Source organism: Protopterus annectens, chromosome 2.part0, assembly GCF_019279795.1.
Source record: "Protopterus annectens isolate FY-2018-M chromosome 2.part0, PAN1.0, whole genome shotgun sequence".
In the NCBI taxonomy this organism is placed as follows: domain Eukaryota; kingdom Metazoa; phylum Chordata; order Ceratodontiformes; family Protopteridae; genus Protopterus; species Protopterus annectens.
In genome coordinates this window covers 1,741,646,807-1,741,662,145 of record NC_056728.1, presented here as the reverse complement: position 1 = coordinate 1,741,662,145, position 15,339 = coordinate 1,741,646,807, and the positions used below count along the sequence as shown (strand labels likewise).

The window sequence follows — 15,339 nt, the reverse complement described above, 5'->3', positions numbered from 1 at the left end:
GACTTGGAGATCTAACATTGTTCTTGCCCCTGCAGACTTCTTTGTAAATCTTGACTGACAGCTCTAAGTCCAGCCTTACAACTTTGCAGACTACTGTTTTGAAAAGATATGACCTGGAACTTCCCCAAAGAGAGGATCAATAGCTGAAATATGTTAAGGCTCTGAAGACAAAAATAATGAAATATGCATATATTTTTTGTGGGGTTAACAAAATGGCACATTATAAGCACATTTTGTGATCTACCAATATTTCATCAGTGTTTATTACTCTGGTCCTGTGTAAATGCAGCATGTACTGCTAGCATATATAAACTATGCATAATAGATTGTTGCATTAAAATTTGTTTGCTATAATATGCACATTTCAGTAATTTTCTGCATTTTTTCTCTTTGATTGAAGATTTTTTTCTACTTTGGTGTCCTCTGCAAAAAAAAGCCATGGACCCTTTTTGTTCAACCTGATCAAAAAAAAAAAAAAAAAAAAACAGAACAGAACAGATAGACAGAAATAAGTGAGTAAGTAGGTAAGTCACTAGCTAAATAACTAAATTATGATGCTTGGTTCAATACATGTTTTGGAATTTTGTGTATCTAGCATAACTGTGATCTAGCTGCACATCCAGTATTCAGAACCTATATAAAGCTACACAGTAGGTAATTATCTGCGAACCACTTAAATCCCCCTCTTATATGATAGCAGTTAACACACTCAGCAATGCCAAAAAGTAAGGATGATGTAGAGGGTTAAATTATACATGTTGATAGGAGTTTAAATTATACTAACTTTAGGTTGATAAAGATACCATTAAAGAAAAGAGATGCAAAGAAAATATGTGTTTGTTAAAAAGAGTAAAAGGAGACAGTTTTGCAAGTCTAATTACAGTTCTGGAAGTCTAATAGCCATTTAAGACCAATGCTAATGAAGAGTATATCCTGGTCCTCCGCAGGCATTCCGCAGATGGAATTTGCCACACAAGAACTCACTGACATGGACTTCACTTAGGGATAACCATGCCTTTTCTTTTGTGGCAAAAGTGATGACTTATACTGGAACAGGAAGAAGCTGTGTAAACATGCCTTTGACATAGGGGTGAAGGAAGCTTCCCAACACAAGTGAAATGCACATTTCTATGATTTTTTTTTTATTTGTTTCTCATTGGACTATGTTGCCAGCTGTTTCTCTGTCAATAGACAGATTTGGTTAAATTTCTTCTTGTGGGATAAGGTTTTGAACTAAAATTGCAACTAATTAAAATTGCAACTTACTACAGTGATAAAAAGCAAATTTATGGCAGTCCTTAAGAGTTCATCAGGTTATACTCAATTCAAAACACTGGGATTTAAACACAAACAGACAAACACACACATGCAAGCACGCATGCACATACACACACACACACACACACACACACACACACACACACACACACACACACACACACACACACACACACATCACATGATCAAATCACATCAAATACCATGCATTTAATCAAAACTTTCTGAAGGCTTACAAACGCTTGTAACACTTACACATCTTAAAATTTCTATAAACATTAAACATGGGCCCATATTAATGTATAGTAGTTTTTTTTTTAACTCACCTGTTTCTGGATTAGGGTTTTGATCTAATAGTATATATCTAGCTTTGGATGTACTTATAAACATTGAAGTACACAAATCTTGAACAGCTCGATCCCAAAATATTGAAAACCAAAACACTGAAAAAACAAAACTCTTATTTTTATGTGGAGGAGGAAAATCCCCCTGCAGCTGCAAACACCCCCTGCTAATTATATATACCAACTCTAAGACTGATCTACAGTAGGGAAAGTGCAACTTCCCAGATTCCCACTGTGCACAATTTTGCAGGGACTTAACATCGGCGCAAGCAATCAAATGAATTTTGATCACGCCTGCCGATGTTAAACACGTTCAGGCTTATGAGAGTTTGATTATATGAAGTGTTTCCTTGGCTTCAACACCTGAGAGCACACAGGCTGTGAGGGAAACATAAATTTAGTTACTGATGTTCGTTGTACCACCGAACATAGAAAACTAATCACAGACAAACTGACGATTTAAGGGTTGTCATGTGTTGAACTGTATTTCAGTGAATTGTCTTCAAGTGGACTGTCTTCTTTTCAAATTAGTATTGCATTTGTGCTAGGCATACCCTACTGAATGTATGACCTAGCTCCATGTGATTTTTTTTTTTGCAAGGAGCCCTAAATATCATATTTAAAATGACTATGAGATAAGTTTAGCCAGGACCTGAGAAAACTCCCTTGAGCTTCATTTTTGCCCAATATGTGATACTGCTTTCCTTGTTTTTTTCCCTTTACATTCCATTTGCAATACTTTGTTGAGGATGACCTTCACTGAGCTTTGTAATTCAGCAATGTGTTTTTAAAATTTATGAATAAATAACTGTATACTACTCTGCAATGATTTTTCACTTGATCTTTTACATCCACCTGGCTCAGTCAGTGAAGGAAGGCATAGAGTGATCAACACACCCTCTAAAACAGCTAAGACAAAGATATGATCAAAGTTAAGGAGCTCAGTATTACAGAAATTTATATTTTAAAGTAATAAAAAAGGAGAAATATGAAACAAAAAATGACCAGAATCCAAAAATATTGTAACGTATAAAAATGAGGTTCAAATAGGTTTAAAAATCTACTTTTTTAATTTCAAGTGCTGAGCACTTTCGGCCCATCAAATGGGGACTTCATCAGAATACAAATTTTAAATCCTTAATTAGTATCAGTTTACTATTTTAATTTAGTAAATTGATACTAATCAAGGATTTAGAATCTAACCAGTGGAAGAGATTGTTTCTTATATATAATGGAGACTTTTAAGTATTCTGATGAAGTCCCCATTTGATCAGATGAAAACACTCAGTACTTGAAGTTAAAAAGTGGATTTTTAAACCTGTTTGTTCCTCATTTGTGTGCATTACAAAGTGTATATTTTAGCTAGGATTCGAACCTAGGTCTTCTAAATCACCATTTCATAAACTCTACACTTAGTTCAGGAAGAACCATCTGAGAACTGGCTGAGGTGCAGAAACATCCCCATCTGTGGCAGGTGCAGACTTGCCTAGGTAAACAAATGAGAATAGAGATAGAGCAAGTCCATCATTTTAACTAAGAGGCAGTATCATATTACCACCCACCCCAGCACAATCAGAAGGAAAGAGAAGAGTGCATAAACACTCCCATGAGCTATGGCTCAGATGAGCTGTTATGCCAGCTAGAAGCTTAGAAGGCAAATTAATGATCATTACTTGGGAGTGCACTGCTACAGAAGTAGGTGTCAAAACAATCACTTGGTTCTAGGGGCTCTGGGTAATTGCACTGACTGTGTTATGACTAAACTGTTAAAGCAGCTGAGAACTGGCCAAGATGCTGCAGGAAATCCTGGTTTAAATGTATGTACGTATGCATGCATGTATTCATTTATTCATTCATTCATTTACTTATTTTGTTAACTCTGTGAGTAGGCTATTCCAATGAATGACAGTGGCCACAGGCATAATGCAAGTAAGCACACATCTATGCAGTGATTAGATTTTATAATTTATTAAAGGCTTGGATTATCATTGACAGATGTGTAGGAATCTATAGATTTGTCTGAAGGTTTGAAAAATAGAAGCTGAGTCTGGGGCCAATGATACTCAAGTATACTAAAATGTAAAAAAGAAAAACATATCTGACAATTTACATTAGACTGCAGTGCACATCAGGGAAATATGCATATATTTGGAAATACGAAGATATTTATGCTACTGTTGCTATAAGATGTGATTAATATGTGTGTAGAGGAATTAGAACTATTTTCACTTATTAAGTTATTGTACATTTTTGTTAGATTAGCAGGAAGAAACCATAATAATGTGTTATTGAATTGCACTACTGATGATTAGAATGGGTCTGTGTTACATTGCTAGAGCTTATTATGCTGTAGGTAAGCTGTAATAAGGACTGTAGAGACAATATTCAAATGGTACAGTGAAGAGTGACAAAATAGTTGGAAGTGTGTGGTTAAGCTTGTTTTCATTATTGCATAGGTTCATAGGAGGTTACTAGGCTATTGGCCCGAGGACCTTTATAAGCCTAGCTATGTTATACCCTAATTCCCTTATTGATCAAGTTGCATGGTCTATATTTGCAGCATTAGTCCTTATTCAAGGGGGACATCGGTGACACCTCTGGGGTAAATTTAAGGTCTCCCATCCAGCTGTCTAAGTTATGCTTAAATAGGGTTGTTGAGGACCTCTGTTTTACATGAATTGGGAGTTTGCCTCTCCTCTGGAACAATCTCTGGGAGACATATCTATCTCTCCAGCATATCCTGTTAATGTTGCAGCCTAGGTTAAGATCCCTAGAGTGAGTGAATCTTGTCCCATTTGACTTGTGGATATGCACCATTTCCATTAGGGCAGGGTCTGACACTGCTCTGTAGGTCAGGCAAAAGTCACTTCTCAGCAGCCTATAAGATGTAGATTACAGTGCCAGGACCTGTATTCAGTCCATGTAGATCATGTGTTGAAGGCCCTGAATTTTCTTGGTGAGAAACCTCTGAGGTCTCTCCAGCTGCTGTAGGTGTATGGTGAGGTACATACAGAAGGAAGCATTGTACTCTGTTAGTGGTCTGATGAGGGATGAGTAAACGGGAGTTATAACATCCTTAGCTCTGGATGTGATGATCTTACTTATGAGATGTGCAATATTGAAGGCCTTCCTTACCACTGTGGACACATGGTGATCAAAGTTAAGGTTGCTATCAACCAGTGTTCCCAAATATGTCACCACAGGGTTTGAGTTAAGGGGGGTACTGTTAATATTGTAATTTGCAGGGACTTCTCCTTTTCCAAAAGGGATGATAAAACATTTTTTGTCTATGGCTTTGGCACCAGTCATTTGCCTGTGTAAGCCCTTTTTGTAGTATTTCAACATTGTTGGGGGACTGAATGATTGCACCCAGTTTGCAGTCATTGGTGAACATGGTAAAACACAGGCCATCTACATTTGCCTGGATTTTAGACAAATATATTCCAAACAGTAGGGGGCCCAGCACAGATCCTTGTGGTACACCACTAGTAACTGGTCTGCTGGTAGAGGTGGAATCCCCAACTTTGACTGTATACATTGTCTGCGAGCCAGTTGGCTATCCATCTAGTGACATATGGGTTAATTCCCAGCTGGGTGAGTTTCTCAATGATACCTTAGTGGGGGATTGCATCAAAAGCCTTGGCTAAGTAATACTAGGCTGTATGTACTGTTTTGCCTTCATCCAGGGCTTTGGTGACATTCTCAAAGAAGTCCACTAGGTTTAAAAAGTATGACCTACACTTAACAAAGACAAACTGGGTAGGGTCAAGAATTTAAAGGTCACCTATGTCTTTGTCAATAAGGTCCATGATGATTCTTTCCATGGCCTTGCAAATAAGGCTGGTTAGGCCTATGGGTGTATAGTTAGCAAGGTCAGTTGATGGTCCTTTGTGCAATGGAATTACTGTTGCTGTTTTCCACTCTGCTGGGACAAAGCCAATACTTAGGCTGTGGTTGAAGACAGTGCCAAGTAGTTCTGCTAGGTCCTGTTTTAGACCATTTAGTATGCAGTGTGGGATGTTATCGAGTCCCATAGAAGCTGTGTTTTTGGCTACAGAGAGTGCGGTTATGACCTACTCTTTTGAGATAATAGGTAGAGGACTGATGACAGGTATGCTTTGGGATATGTCTGGTGGGGACAGGGGGTGACTTTTGGGCCCAGTCTGTCTGCTAGCAGGTTGGCGATGTTCTCAGGGCAGTATGAGTGGTACATCCACTACTAGTTCAGCATAAAGCTGGGCCTTCCATTTTTTATTTATGACATAGTTAAAGAATGTATTGTGATTACCCTTAGCTAGGGATGTTAGTTTAGCTTCATAACTGGCTTTAGAGGACTTTACAAGATATCTAATTTGCTTGATCAAGCTGTGGAGGGTGTCCTTCCTCTGCTGAGTCACTTCCCTCTTGTTCCTAGACATTAGTTTATTCCTCTTGTTGTATAACCTATTTGTGCTTGAAGTCCACCAGGGTGACTTGATTTTTGTGAGGACCTTGTTTTGATCCGTTCAGGTACAACTGAGTCTATACATTTGTACAGGTGTTTATACAGGGCATTTGTGTACACCTCTGTATTGGAGTCATTGTTGAAAGTGGTAGCAGGGGGGTTTGAAACTATTCATGCCATCACTTAGGAGGCTATAGTTTGCTTTGGAGAAATGTTTCATCTTTTTTGCTCTTGAGGGGGATCAGGTATGATCATTACTTTAAATGAGAGTGATTTGTGATCAGACCTTACCAAGGAGGGCAACACACAGGGGGTAGTGCAGAGACTCCCCCATGCCAGTCTAAGTCTAGGACAGTCAAGCCCCTTGTGGGGGTGTAGACTATCTGTTCCAGAGCATTTGTACTAACAAAGTCCAAGAACCTTAGGGTGAGCATGTTTATGCTCATATAGGACTCCTAATCGATGGAAGGATAGTTGAAATCACCCATGACTAAGGTGTTTGTCTTCTTAGAAAAAAGAGAGACTATGACAATAATTATCTGTAGTTGCCTTTCCAGAGGATGTATAAGTACATGAACAGTGGTTTTTCAAATTGTTTGTGTTCTAGAAGAATATCAAGATTAAAATAGCCATATTTTTTCTCCTTTGGCAATAGCTCGGTTCCTTTTTCCCATTAGCCATGTGAATATGTATGAAAGTAAAAATACAGCAGGGTGTAAAGTCTCAGATAATGGATGTCTCTTTCCCATACCATACATGTTAATGCAGATCTCTGTGCAGCATCAATGTGCACAATTCAAGTTCTTTTTTTTTATTAATTTTTTTCTGGCATTTATATTTCAACACAGTGATTTACATATTAGAAGAAACATGGGGAGGCACATTGAAAACTGTGCCAGGAGATTTCAGCAAAAATGATACTTTGGTAAGTCCTCTACAGATAACTGCCATATTGTTTTATTAAGATTTAATTCAGTGGGAAACATGCTTGTCTAATGAAGCAATGGTTTACTTCTATATGACATATCTATTGATTTGGTTACAGGTCATAAATGTGACTCTTTGTGACTGACACTTATAAGTATGACCACAAAACAGAGCACTTTCAACACACCAAAAAAAAAATCCTCAACAAAGCATTTCTACAGGGAGTTTCTCTCCTCTGCCCCACAAAAATGGGGAGGTGGCTGTGCCTCTACCCCTTCTACTTAATTCTACTAACTCTGAGATACCTGTAGCTGGAGGAGAGGAGACATTTGTGAGACACCACAATTTCTGTCTTTAAATGCAAAATGCAAGAATCACACATTAGAGTATCAGTCACTGACTTGTGGCTTTTAAGCCTGGCACCCATTAATTATCGTTCCCTTCTACAGAGACATGTTTTCTTTTAAGCCTGGCACCCATTAATTATTGTTCCCTTCTACAGAGACATGTTTTCTTTTAAGCCTGGCACCCATTAATTCTTGTTCCCTTCTACAGAGACATGTTTTCTTTTAAGCCTGGCACCCATTAATTCTTGTTCCCTTCTACAGAGACATGTTTTCTTTTAAGCCTGGCACCCATTAATTATTGTTCCCTTCTACAGAGACATGTTTTCTTTTAAGCCAGGCACCCATTAATTCTTGTTCCCTTCTACAGAGACATGTTTTCTTTTAAGCCTGGCACCCATTAATTCTTGTTCCCTTCTACAGAGACATGTTTTCTTTTAAGCCTGGCACCCATTAATTATTGTTCCCTTCTACAGGGACATGTTTTCTTTTAAGCCTGGCACCCATTAATTCTTGTTTCCTTCTACAGAGACATGTTTTCTTTTAAGCCTGGCACCCATTAATTATTGTTCCCTTATATAGATACTTGTTTTCTTTCTTTATAGTGTATAAGGGAGTTAGTATCCTTGCCTTTGCTGGTTTTAAATCTTCCTGACTATTGAAAATCTAGTGGATTTTAGTAGTATGGATAGCTTGTTGGATTAAGGGACACCTTATGAAGGACCCCACCTGAACTGGACAGCCCACCTTCCTTTACTCTAGCTGTTATTTGGGACAGCTTTGGCTGATTCTGCTCTGTGGTAAAACATATTCTTGCGCTAAGTCCAGGAGAATGCTCAGCTTACCTAAACTGGATAAAGCAGTCAGCAACCTAGTTTATAACTCATCCTGAGATATGGCACTAACACAGGCATGCTATTAATCATTTGTGGTTTAGATGAAGATCTCTGAGTTCAGGATTATAAACAAGCTTCATTTCCCAGACAGATGGCACCACGGCTGTTTTTTAATGACCTTCAACCCCATATTTTTTTAGTCTTGAGAGAGTTCAGTGGTTTAGACTTGTTTGAACAAAAACATGGAACATGTGCAAGCCACAGTATACTAAAAAAATGTTGGTTATATTAAACTTTGTGTCCGGAAGCTTAAGGTTTTTCCTACATATGCTGTGCCATTGATCAGTTGGTTCTGGTTACTGATGGGAAGGGATATTTTAAGTTACCTTCTTAGATGTGTTTCTGTATCTGGACTTTGAAATATATATAAAATATGCTTTTATATACTTAACATGAATTTCAATATGGGTATGTTTAAATGTTTTCTTACATGTTACAAAAAATATCTTGGCATTGTCTGGTTACCATATTACTATGTAACCCCCCTTTCTTCCTTCCTTCTTTCATTTGGAAGGAAGTCTGGTTTGGGGAAAAGCTTTTGCTGTCACAAGTGAAGTATAAAGAATGTGGGCTGGATTCTGGAAGACATTTCTGCTAAACACAGCAAAGTTAAAAAACGTTACACCAAACTGAGCATGTTGGCAATGCAACCAAAAATGAGTCTATATCATATGTCCGAACGCTCAAATGTCCGAACGCCAAAACTTTGAACTGGGAAGTTTGAAGTCTAAAAATAACATAGTCGCGGAACATCGAATTATTTTTCAGGGAAAGAATTTGGTGGGCCGTTTCTGCAACTTTGTCATTTCATCCACTGTGGTGCGATCTCGGAGTTGGTATATTTAAGTAGGGGGGTATGGGGGGCAAAGCCCCCCACATTAGAAACAGTACGTAGTGTTCGTGTGATTCCACATTTTGTACCTGAACAGTGATTTTTTTTTTCCCTGGGAAAAAAATCTCTGTTCTGAGTGTTCGGAGTTTTCAGTTTTCGAACGTTTGGGTTTGATATTTACATAGTCAAGGTTTTGACACTTCGACTATGTGATATAGACCCAGAAACTAGTCAAGAAACATAACTGATAATGTGAACTACATCGTATAACAGCAACATTAGCAAAATAATGCCTGAATGCATAATAATACATGCCCTCCAAATGCTAATAAGTGTCATAGAGTTAGTCAGGTACTGGGAGACACCATACGTCTAGCTGCTAGAGATGGCAGAGGCCAATAGGAAAGAATTGCATGAGGGCAGAAATATTGAAGATTAATGCTGATGCAGGTGCAGTCCTGCTGGCAGGAATGGTGCAGGGTATGATAGAGGAAGATCTGCAAATGCAGCCAGTGGCCAGGAGAGGCCCAATACTGCAATGTTTCAGGTTTCAGTTAAGCCAGCTCTCAGATCAAGACATAATAGACAGATACAGGCTGAACAGAGAACTGGTGAAAACTGTCTGTAGGATACATGCACCTTACATGTCACTACATAGTCTGAGGGGTAACCCTGTGCTAACTGAAACAAAGATATTCCTTTGTCTTGGTATACTGGCCTCTGAAACATTCCAGTGACACGTGGGAGATATTGCAAGGCTGTCCCAAATAGCTGCAGGTTGAAAATGATGTACTATATTCACCAGTATACCACAAGATTGACACTGCCATGGAATGGTTCTATGCCATTGTCAATTTTTCTCCATGTCCTCTGTGTCATAGATTGTACTCACATCCTATTTAAACTACTCTGTTTTTTTATACCAAATGCTACTATAATAGTAAAGAGCTGTGCTCAATCAACTGTCATGTAGTGTGCTCAGCAGATGGCCTCAGCATGTACCTTGTGGTAGCATACTTGGAACTGTACATGATGCCTCCATATGGAGGAGAATGTTCAATGTTTACAGTTCACAGACAGGGATATGCCAGAAGGCTTCCCAGAAGGTAGGTAGAAGTGTACTAAAATGCATATTTCAAGTACTGTATACACTGTAACCTGCAAAACAGCTAATGCATTTGTTTGATGCTAATTGGTGACAGGGTTTTTTCACTGGAACCATGGTCTACGACATCCATAAGGAATTCATCCATGCCTGCTGAGGACATATAATACAGAAAACAACATAACATAGGTTATCAGTGAGAGGGCATTATGTTGAAGGCCAGTTCAGGTATCTGGATTCCTCTGGGAGTGCACTGCAGTCAGCACAAGAAAAGGCAGTGCAGGCAGCTACCATGTGTGCCATGTTGCATAATATGTTAACAGTTAAGCATGGTGGCTGGCCAGTGTATGGTGTCAGCGAACTACCCAAGAACATCAGGCAACTGAACAAGAACAACTACAGGCATCACTAGTTCAAAAGGAGGACACAGGTGAGGTACCAAAAAGATGCAGGTGATAGGTTGTGTCCATATGACCAAGCACATGTAGTCTGTCAAAGTCTGGACCGCAGCTGTATGTCATGACAGCCTACAGTTACAGCAGTACACAGAACAAAGTGTTATGGCAATCTTTATATGGTCACTGGCCATAACAACATGTACCACTCACATATACCTCTGTGACCTATACACACTGTCATCATGGACACATTTGTAATATGCCAAGACACATGAACTGGGTATGGAGCAAACACTTACAGGTCTTCTGTTGTATGGTACATATATGGGCAGAAAGCAATCACATGACATTTAACAGTGCCAAGGCATATGTATCAAGAGTGCAAGAGATGAGCTCTCAAAGTATGGCCCTGTGGCACTGTTGGATAATCAGTTGATAGAGGTAGGATGCCACATATGTAAGATAGGACAAATTAATGCATCTGTGCAGGAATGGCTATGGTGGCATGGCATATGCACATGTGCAGTGAGGCTGTATATGGTTAACATGTTAGAAGAAAAAGTATGATACTATGTCATAGTCAAGCATGGAGTAATACAGTTAAATGTGACACACATTCCAAATGTGCTACTTCATACCAGGGAAGGGGAAGATATTACAGAAACTCCACCACTCACATGGGAGGGTAAGCAGTATTAAGTATTATGCACGGGCAGGCGTGGATTATGGGCTCCCTAACGAGATGATCCCATCAAGTCTAACTGGGTAACAGGAATGAATCAGCCCACCGTAGAAGTGATGGATGTTATCTGAGACAAAGTCATTGTGTAAAGTTTAATTGTGACTATAAATGCTTAAACGTCTAATTAATCGTGGATTATTGGCTCGTTTCTTTGGTATGAAAGTACAATTTGCAACAGGTACGAAAGTACTACTGAGCTTCTGGACACCTTGGCGGCCTGTCTGTGTTTTTTGCAACAGTTTATTTCTGTGTTTAGGGATAATTAGTACACAAACAGTAAAGTACAATTTCCCTTAAGAGCACACAGAGATCACAGTTAGTCTGGGGCGGGTTTCTCCCTTTCTCTCCAAATCTCTAGTAAGACTCCCCACTGGCACAGCTATAGGGTACAGATCTCAACTTAGTGGTCAAACTAAAACCTCCAGCACCCTCTCTGTCCAACCAGTGCTTCATGTCCCTGCCCAGGTAGCTGAGACACACACACACACACACACACACACACACACACACACACACACACACACACACACACACACACACACACACACAAACACACATTCTCTTTAAGATATGAGTTGTATACAAACACACAGACGCTCCTGGGGAAGGTTGGCACAGGTTCTCCATCTATGCCCCTTCCTGCCAGTATATAAGGTAGTACCAGTTGCCACCAACCACTAATATCAGCTAGTAATAAGGCCCTTATCAAAGGGTGTTCAATTTTACTGTGCAATATTATCATTCAATTACTAAGTGTGATGAACAGTAAGGCTTATTTGGAGTGGTTTTGTACAGTATCACTATATACATGCAATGTACTCTAGAGCTTAAACTATCTCTACACAAAACAGCTACAGTTGAAAGGTTTAAAAATATTTAATAATAAATAATAAAAACACAAGGCAAATCTTCTCAATTCAACACAGTGCTAGTCAAGAGTTCAGAAATCACAGGATAAATGCTTAAAATAGTACTGTAGAATAGTTTGGCATAGATATAGAAAACAGCTAGACTAAATCTGACTAAATTCCTATCTAACTAAGAGCAATCACAGTTCTAAATAAACTTACATATAGGGCACAGGCAGAGTACTGGTGAGTAATGTTTTTAGACATAATCCAAAAAATGCTCTCTGATTCTCTCTGTCTGAGAAAGTCTTAAAAATAATACATCACTTCTGAATCATTTTAGATTACATCATTCTTCTCTGGTTTCCCAGGCTAACAGAAACTCAGAATGTACATTTCTTTTTGTAATGTGCACCTGCAGGAGGCCACAGCAATAAAATACATTATATATGTAAAGTCTAGCAATTAACTCTGGTCGCAAAACAATAGAAGGAATTCTTCAGTCCAGATATTATGTCTCCTAGCCTTGAGAGCAAACAGTCATACAATGCTTGACTTATCATCTTTCTTCCAGCAGAGTGCACTGTAGTTACTTTTCTGAAGTTCAACATTTAACACAGTTTTCTTTACATTTTAAGAGGACAAGCCTGTGGATTATATTCATATTTGCAATGACATAGAATTATCTACAAAATACTATCTAGCTAGGCTGGCAGCATTCACATATCTTCACACAGAGGCTGATAGAGACTAGGGAAGTAAAATGTCTAGACTTACATGAGTCATATGTGAAGAGCAGTCCATGCAGGTGAGCAGCTTGTACAGCAAAACACATCTGTGAATTGTGTACACCATTGCACATCACCAGTGTTAAGCATCTTTAGATGGACATGAAATGCACTGTTAAGATGCAAACTCTCATATGTGTATCAGTAGCATGCAAGTAACGTGTACAAAGAGTGACAGTCAGGGCAGCAAGCCAGGTGACAACCATTGAGTGTGAGTGTATCTGTGCATGTATAGAATGTCAACATCAACAGAGGATGTAAAGAAAATGCAGAGGTGTGCATGTATGTGTTAATATTCAGAGAATGCTAAACAGTAATGTCAATAGGTTTAATTATTTTAGACATTACTACTAGCTAAGCTAGGTTAGAAGGTATATTTGTGTCCTGTAAGAATTATTTTAGATATTATTTCTGATCAAGCTAAGCCAAAAAGCATATTTGTGTTCCGTGAGAAATGCTGCTGCTGGGTGTTACAGGTTTAGATAAGAATACACAGCTGTGCTTTGTCTGTTATTATGAAATATTGCTTAACTAGGAACAATACTGTCAAAAGAATGTAATTCGACAGACTGTCATTGTGTTTGCAACCTTGGATAAAACAAGTTCCTTATGAGTGGAAAATGACTTCACGTGAGATTATGGAAAATCTACTCAGAGTCTGAGAACATTTTGAAATGTAACACTTTGAGCTGTTACTAATTGCATGATGTTGTCAGCTTCAGAATATGAATTATGATTGAAAGAATAATACAAAATATGCCACCTAAGCTGAGGATCTGTTGAGTTTTAAATTAGTCTTCTTAGTCTGCCATGTTAGATCTACATTTGTGTAGTTACAGCAGCTGTCAATTCTATTCTGAACTTAATAAATTATTGTTACAATATGACTTTATGTCTCAGTGAATTTACTTTGGGCAGGACAGAATTATAAAGATTTACATTTTGTGAGAACCAACCTTGTATAAAACAACTTAATATGTTGTCTCATCTGCCTATAAATTTTATGATGCAACACAGTAGATGAAACTTGTGACAATAAGGAAGGAGAAAGCATCTGACATATTCCAAACTTGTCTTTCAGAATAGACCTTTAGAAGTTTTTATGGAGACGTTTTCAAAGGTAAGAAGGCTAGGGCACCTGATCTTAACCCAAGATGCTGTGAGTGTCTTGTTGGAGAATGAAAACTAAAGCCAGGTATCACTTTAGCATTTCCTTATTTAGTATTCCTGCAACGAATCATGTTACATATGTAAACTGAAAACATTATTAAAGGAAAACTCCTGCTTAGAACTAAAAAAAAAATCTATTTTTCAATCTATATTTGTTTTCTGAGCAATTTAACACCTCAAAATCACTCTGACTGCTTCTTATAGAATTTTTTTCCTGCAAAATGACAGCCAATGGGGCTTGACATACCAATGTGATCTTGTTTTTGTTCGTTCGTTTGTAAACTGAAAACATTATTAAAGGAAAACTCCTGCTTAGAACTAAAAAAAAAATCTATTTTTCAATCTATATTTGTTTTCTGAGCAATTTAACACCTCAAAATCACTCTGACTGCTTCTTATAGAATTTTTTTCCTGCAAAATGACAGCCAATGGGGCTTGACATACCAATGTGATCTTGTTTTTGTTCAAGTCTTTCTCATAATCCATTTCAAGTCTGATTTATATGAGCCATGCTAGACATAAAGAAGTAGTGGTGTATTCCCATGCCATTGACATATAATGGGATTAGTGTCAGTCACTGTCATCTTGCATACCTTCTGTAACAGGACTGCTTCTTTTATTTCTTGAATGGCCCTCATTTTTGTGTGTCTCAGAGCGTGTTTTATAGTATAATGTGGAGTTATACAGCTGCAACCAAAAAAGCAGCTAAATCGCAGGCCTTTGTTCAAAGTATCTTTCTCTAGACCAAGATGAATTGACACCCCCCCCCCCCCCGCGCACTTTGGTAAATGTGTTGCTACTTTCCAAGAATTACAAGAAAAAATATTTTCTGACTTTTCTGTAAATATCACAAGTATCTCATCTTTGATACTATATTTAAGTCATCTTAAAATGTAAAGTAGTATAAACAATAAAGCTTAGCATTTCAATATTGTGATGCTGCTTATGTAAATTTGTCATAAGAGGTGACAACTGCCTTTGAACCATTGACTGATCTAATTGCTCTGTTTTACTATGAAAGGCATAGCTACACTGGAAGCAACTGTGAATCAGTTTAAATTTTCTTCCTCTCTGCAATAATGACAATAATGACAGTAGAAAACAGTTTCACACCTCTCTGTCTATTTTACAGAAACTGCTGTGCTCCTGACATCAGCAGGACTAATTACCCATATATGACTGCCAGAAGTACCTGACTACAAATTTATCTATGCCTGTTGTAT

General features: G+C 38.2%; 1 long non-coding RNA gene across 1 annotated transcript; it reads left to right on the top strand.

The window, feature by feature from the left end:
* Positions 1-406: 406 nt before the first annotated feature.
* Positions 407-14,283, top strand: LOC122793776. The gene is made up of 3 exons (XR_006363535.1): positions 407-524; positions 6,915-6,991; positions 14,028-14,283. It is a non-coding gene; the product is annotated as an uncharacterized LOC122793776 (long non-coding RNA).
* Positions 14,284-15,339: the final 1,056 nt, after the last annotated feature.